At 40.0% G+C, this 7,129-nt stretch overlaps 1 protein-coding gene across 1 annotated transcript in view; it reads right to left on the reverse strand.

The window, feature by feature from the left end:
• The window catches only part of LOC121874901, a 31,059-nt gene extending 28,056 nt beyond the window's left edge, over positions 1 to 3,003 (reverse strand). The window contains exon 1 of the mRNA XM_042379240.1: positions 2,915 to 3,003. The gene's annotated coding sequence lies outside the window, so the exon portion shown is untranslated. The remainder of the gene's footprint in view (positions 1 to 2,914) is intronic.
• Between the last annotated feature and the right edge of the window lie 4,126 nt (positions 3,004 to 7,129).

Below are 7,129 nucleotides of genomic sequence, written 5' to 3' on the forward strand. Positions count from 1 at the left end.
TGTATTACAGGGACGGGATACGAGCCCAGCCTATGTTTTCGTTGCCAATCATTCCAGTTACCCATAGAACAACGAATCAGGGAGACCTAAAACTAAACCTCAAGGATTTACAATGACCTTGACCAACTTTTTTTTTTTTCAAGAACATAGTTATAGTTTTGTGGCTAATTTAAAGATACTCAAATATTTCTTATTGTTTCTCCTACAGATTGGGATCTTGTTACTATAATTTAATATTTTTATAATCTAGTGTTTATCTGGGAGGAGTATTGTTTTTGTTTTTATTCTCAGAATGTTGATGATCAAAAAGCGAATGAATTTAAGGGTCAACCAGACGACGTCAACTGGTGGTGTAAGAAACTGAGGATGAATACAAGTAACGTTTCTTACTTTCTTAAATCTTTTATTTGCATTTCTATATACGTCCTTCTTTTTCGTAATTTAACTCCCACACCCTCTCCCCCTCTCCTCCCCCTGTTATGGTCACGGGACTACATACTGTCAACATTTACTCAGCGGTGTATGTTTACCTCACAACACACAGTTACCACTTCACACATCTAACAAGTCTTTGCCACTACCAGCGTCATCAATACATAACAGTAACACATTACCCATTCTGTACAGTTCTTCGTCTTTATTTATAACACATACAACGTAAACTCGCTCCGCTGATTTTTAAAATGAACACTGCGACTTCCGTTGTCTTAATAGTGTTGTCAAAATCCTTCGTGTGTTGTATCATGTACGTATAATCTTCAGTATCGTTAGTTGGGAGTTGTACTCGTGTTCAGATATGAAGGCTTCTGGATTGAATATTCCCAGCAAATGACTATGACTTTGGTAGACGTCCTGGGCTTTGATAGGTGGAGATTAATCACTATTGGCGTATCTGTGAAACCTCACGCCTCACTACCCCTTCCCCCGGCGTCCCCAACAGCCATACGGTACACACTTGGGGCAACAGTCGTGTGTCGGCATCCCATCCCGTATAGAAACATCAGGTTCAGTCGAGGCTGTTGTGTTCTAAGCTCACACCACCGGTAGACTATCAGACCAACAGATTAGCAGGTTGGTAGACTAACAGACCAGTAGATGTGCAGATTAGCAGGTTGGTAGACTAGCAGACCAGTGAATTAGTAGATTGGAAGATTAGCAAATCAATAAATTAACAGACCGGAAGATTAGCAGACCGGAATATTAACAGTCCGGCAGATTAGTAGACCAGTAGATTAGCAGACCAGGACACTATCAGACCGGTGGATTAGCAGACTGACAGACTAGCAGACCGGTAGATTAGCAGACTGGCAGATTAGTAAACTGGCAAATTAGCCGATTGGCAGACTAGTAGACCCACAGACTAGCAGATCTGCAGACTGGCAGACTATCAGACCGGCCGAATAGCAAGGCGGCAGACTATCAGACCGGCCGAATAGCAAGGCGGCAGACTATCAGACCGACTAGAAACTTGGCAGCCGTCCACATGATGGGCTCAGTCGGGTCAGCGGGGCGTCGTCGGCTGGATTCCTGGCTGATGCACACCAACCAGATTATAGGTCAACCTCACACGTGTCCTGAGCCTAGCAGAATCTCAGAGGTGTTTACGATACCATAACTAACTTAATCTTACTTAACCTAACCTAACCTAACTTAATCTTACTTAACCTAACCTAACCTAACCTAACGTTAACTTAACCTAGCTTAATGTAACCTAACCTAATCTAACCTTAACCAGTCAAAAGTAACGTAACGTAACCTAACTTACTCCTGCTTGATAATGATAAGGTGTTTTATCATCATATAACCCAGATAAAGTAAAGTAACGTGATCTTTAATACTTTCGTCAGCTCACAGGATGAACAACGCCCCTGTCACGTTTCAAGATGTATCGCGCTCACAGGAAGAAAGAAGAAGGAAACGATTACGATAATAGATAGATAGATAGATAGATATATTGATAGATAGATAGATAGGTAGATATATTGATAGATAGATAGATATATTGATAGATAGATATATTGATAGATAGATAGATAGATAATCACTAAAATCGTCATATAGGTTTACACGGAGTCAGGATGTATACAGGCGATGCAGGTATACAGTTCAGCTTGTATAGAGAGAGAGTGCAGGTATACAATGTTTATAGAGAGCACGGGTGAGCAACGTATACCTAGACTGCGGGTATACAATGGTAAACAGTATGGCTATTTGACGAACAATAGCCAACAAAGCCATACGATGTTTCTATCTCCAGTAATAGTCCATTTACGCGCAATTTCATAATCTTCCGCCAAATCATAAAACAACTGACCTCACCAGAGTTTATCTTAACACAATGCAATTAACTAACCTCCGTCAGCGATCGCCAGTATAATGTTCTATTTATCTTATTCACTTTTAGTTGTATATAAATTTTCTTTTGTTGTTATTGTTGATTTATCTCTTTCTTTTTCTCTGTCATCTACTATATTCACTTATTATTGTATCCATTCATGTTTTAGTACTAGAAGGAAAGGTATAGGTTGATTTATTATCACCGTTTTTCGTCACATGACATAACTAGTCAAAGAGAGAGAGAGAGAGAGAGATCGCCATTAGCTGCGATAAATTAATAATAAAAAAATTAATTAAATTAAAAACGTGAAATAATACCAATCACCTTCAAATTCTAATCAGCTAATCCTGAGATATTCATAGAGGCACTATGCAAATCTCATTCACCTGCGCTGAATATTTTTGGCGTATTGATGCTGACAAGATATGATGAGACGGACGTGTGGACGACGAACGGAAAAGTGCGATTCAGAATTAAAAAAAAAAAAATACAAAAATAGCCCACAAGAGTAACATAATAAATTCAAAGTAACAAAACATGACAAAATAATGTAAAATAAAATTTCATAGACATTACCTAACAAATGGAGAAAAGGTGACGTTTACTCAGGAGGCTAAGACTCGGAGATGAAACAGTCGAATACCTTCCACCACGACGCCACAAACCCAACTGACTGACCTTTCAGAGTTTCAGTAGCTCGCCGGCATCCCTCCCTCCCTCCCTCCGCCACCAACCCGCCAATCTGGTCACCTCATGAGCGAGTTGTCGGGTTAACTAACCCCCTGTTTGGTTATTTCTTTGGTTGGTTTTTGAATAATTTTGTTTTAAGTGTGTGTGTATATCTAAGGATTTAAGACGGGTACATCTACGTGTTTATATGCACACCGATGTCTGTATTTACTTAAAACAGCTGTAAAGCACACAAACGAGAGAGAGAGAGAGAGAGAGAGAGAGAGAGAGAGAGAGAGAGAGTAACATATCCTGCAAGACGTAGGTTTTACCAAGTGGCAGAACCTCACGACATTCCTTCCTTCCCTCATAAACCTTACGGGGATAACCACCCGGCCCCATCTTGCAGCCTGTGCACGATTTACTCCACTGTTGCTTAACACATCGACACGCTACTAAAGCACAAGTAACCTAATACAATGCCTTCGTACACGAAATAAATATAAAATAGTTTTAAAATATATATACGTTTTGAAGAGGTCTGTACACTGTAAGTTGTGGCAACGGTGTGTAATATATTTTACCATTACTGTAGTACAATACTATTTTTAAAAGTTTCAACTCTATAAATAAAACTAGTGGGTTGAAATCTATTTTGATTAAGTTCTTGTGATGGAGTTCATTAAGGGGTTAGTGTGTGTGTGTGTGTGTGTGTGTGTGTGTGTAGCAGAAGGAAGACGCTCTGAGTTGGCAATAATCTAGTCAGCTGATTGAGAGGAATTCGGGCCAGCTGGTGCTGTTGACAGTCAGTGTGTGGACCACCGTTATGGGGTGTGAGTGTTAGATGTTTCATTATTACTGTTCTCCTTCTCTTTCTCCCTCGATTTCTCCCTCTCTCTTTCTCTCTCTTTTACACACAGCCTTTCTCTCTTTGTACATACAATTTCTTTCTCACTCACACAGTCACTCCAGGGAGTACAAATAGAATTAAGGTGTGTGTGTGTGGGGTGGTGGGTGGGGCTATTAGAACTGGGGTCTAATTGGACTGTGGTCTATTAGGACTGGGGTCTATTAGGAATGGGGCCTAATAGGACTGTGGTCTATTAGGACTGCTACCAACTTGGACTGGGACCTATTAGGACTAGGACCTATTAGGACCTATTATGACCTATTAGGGTCTATTAAAACTGGGGTCTATTAGGACTGGTGGCTTACAAAAAACGAGAGATAATTTTCTAAGTGAGCGTTAAAGTCTCTGTCTCTCTCTCTCTGTGTCTCTGAAACTCTTATTTCTCTCCCTCTATCGAGTCTATTCGATGCTCTCTCTCTCTCTCTCTCTCTCTCTCTCTCTCTCTCTCTCTCTCTCTCTCTCTCTTTATATACTTAAGAGACGGGACTTAACTATCCTTACCACAAACAACCAAACCTAACTACCTCTAACCAGAATCTAACTACCCCTAACCACACACACGACCTAACCTAACCTAACCTAACCTAAATTGATCTGACCTAAGCTTATCTAAATTAAGATAACCCTACCGTATATAACCAAATTAAAAATAATCTGATGTAACCTAACCTAATCTAACCTGATTTAACATAATCTTTAACTAACCTAATTTGACCCGATATGCCCTTAGTGGCAAGCGAAGTCACTGATCAGATACTCTGGGTCTGCTAGTGGATACTTATTGTCTATGTATTATGACAATAGTGGACCAGTTTACACACCAGCTGACAACACTGGGGAACCGCTGCGTATTTTTTAGAAATATAGTTGTTTTTTCTTATTTTACACTGTTGGGGTCAATACTCCATACAATTCGTTTATTACTGCAGTTGATGAATAAAAAACTACACCACACTATCATCACAACACTATTTACACCGTGACTCACATTGACACGGAAGAAATAATATACAGAACCTGGAGAGAATAAGTTGCTACATAAAGCGGGTTATATAATCGTTTTCTTTGCTGCATTATCAATATGACGCTGGGCTGTGTAGTCTGTGAATTAAATATTTAAAAGACAATAGCGCCACACTGTCAATATGATCCAGATTCTGATTAGAGAACTGTATTACTTTAACCTCATGTGAAGGAAATAATAATAGTGTCAGTGTTGTGGGTGTGTGAGGATGTGTGTTAATGGCCTCGTCTCCCAGCACAAGGTTAGGTTGCCGGACTGAAAGATTGTATTAAGAAATTCAGGTTTGGAAACTAGTTCTTCTTGTGCCTCTCACGTTTTTACTTTCGTTAGCTGAAGTGAAGGAATACTTGAATTAGTGTATTATATAATTTTAAGGTTTTTAGATGAATCCCATTTTCTTGCCATTTCAAAAGAGAGCATTGTCAGGTGAGAACAATGGAGTGTACTGTTACAGGTCCCGAGAAAAGGGCAAATAATGTCTCTCATAATTTAACCTTTAGTGAAATCACAAGGAAAACATCATATATGGTCAAACTTACTAAAATAATTGTCAGCAGTGTCACCAAGTCAGCAGCGTCACCAAGTCAGCAGCGTCACCAAGTCAGCAGCGTCACCAAGTCAGCAGCGTCACCAAAATAATAGTCATGACACCTAGACGACAGAGATGCCAGGTTGTGCCTTAAGCTGTGTTTACACCGAGAGTTTTCCCTCAACCAAGTTTAGTGTAGCCACAACCGTTGTTTATTCTAACCTCAACTGAACATTTGCTCAGCCCAGACCGAGTCATTTTTGGAAAACTCTTAGTATAAAAGCAGCTTCAGTCGAGCAAAGGACACCCCTAAAAGAAAGTACATGTAATATTAAAGTAAATAAATAAAATAGTTTATATTAAAATATCAAAATAGAAAATGAACACCATAGAAAACATAGAATAATAAAGGTAAGACTTTGATATTAATGACTACTCTAAATTACCAAACTGTCGCTGATCAATATTAATTCTATGTTACTTTATTTGTGAACAATCTTTGTTTTTTATTCCCTCTAAATTTATAAAAGTCTAGCATAATTAACCTGTATAGAAGTTATTACAGCCTTCAGGTTTGACTAGATCTCGCTCACAATCCGCCCCATAAAAGAGTCTCAGTGGCTGATTGCAAGCGAGGTCAAGTCAGACCCAAAGGGTTTCTACCGCTACGTAAAGTCGAAGTTAAAAACACGTGTGGGCGTATTAGATCTGAGACTTGAAGATGATAGTTAAGCAGACTCAGATCAGGCCAAAGCGGAGGCGTAAAATAAATTGTTTTCCTCAGTGTTCACAAGAGAGGATGGGAACAATCTTCTCGCATATCAGGATAGACGGTTAGACACAGCACTGACGCACATTACATTATCAGAGGAGTGTATTAGGAACAAACTGTCAAAGTTAAAGGTTCATAAGAGCCCAGGCCCTGACAGCGTGCATCCCGGAGAGCTAAGAGAGTTGTTCAACGAACTTGCCAAGCCCCTTTAAATTCTGTTTTACAGATGCAAAGCGAGCAAAAGATCCCCAGTGACTAGAAAATGGCATACGTGAGTACTGTATTTAAACAGGGAGATATCTACTCCACAAACAATTATAGGCCGGTGAGCCTGACCTAATAACGAAATGTCACATGGTTTTATGCCGAGACGCTCCACTTGGCGCAATTACTTAAGGTGCTGGATGTGTGGACTCATCCTTTGGAGCATGGTGGCAATAACGACAATATATATTACGTGGACATTGCCAACTCTTTCTATAGCGTACCCCATGAAAGGTTGAAAATTAAACTGGTAGGGTAGGGAATTCGGTGAAGTGTCCAAGCGTGGATCGGAGACTTTCTCTGTGACTGCAAGCAGTGTTTGGTGATTAATGGCACGAAATTGTCCTGGGCCCGTTGTTGTTCGTTTGTTTCATAAATTACATGCCAGAAGCTATACACTCCTCCATACAAAAGTTCGCGGACGATGCCAAGTTATTCAGGGAAATTAAGAACCAAAGAGAATGTGAAGAGCTACAGAAAGATCTCTGTGTTGACAACAAACTTGCTCCCTTTCTCCCTCCTGCCCTTCCCTCCGTTCCTAACCTAACCTAACCTAACTAACCTAACCTAACCTAACCTACTCGCCTGAACATTTCATACCAAGCGAACTTGAGTGTCCTCCT

The sequence above is a fragment of the Homarus americanus genome, unplaced genomic scaffold, assembly GCF_018991925.1.
Source record: "Homarus americanus isolate GMGI-L3 unplaced genomic scaffold, GMGI_Hamer_2.0 scaffold56009, whole genome shotgun sequence".
Taxonomy (NCBI): Eukaryota; Metazoa; Arthropoda; class Malacostraca; order Decapoda; family Nephropidae; genus Homarus; species Homarus americanus.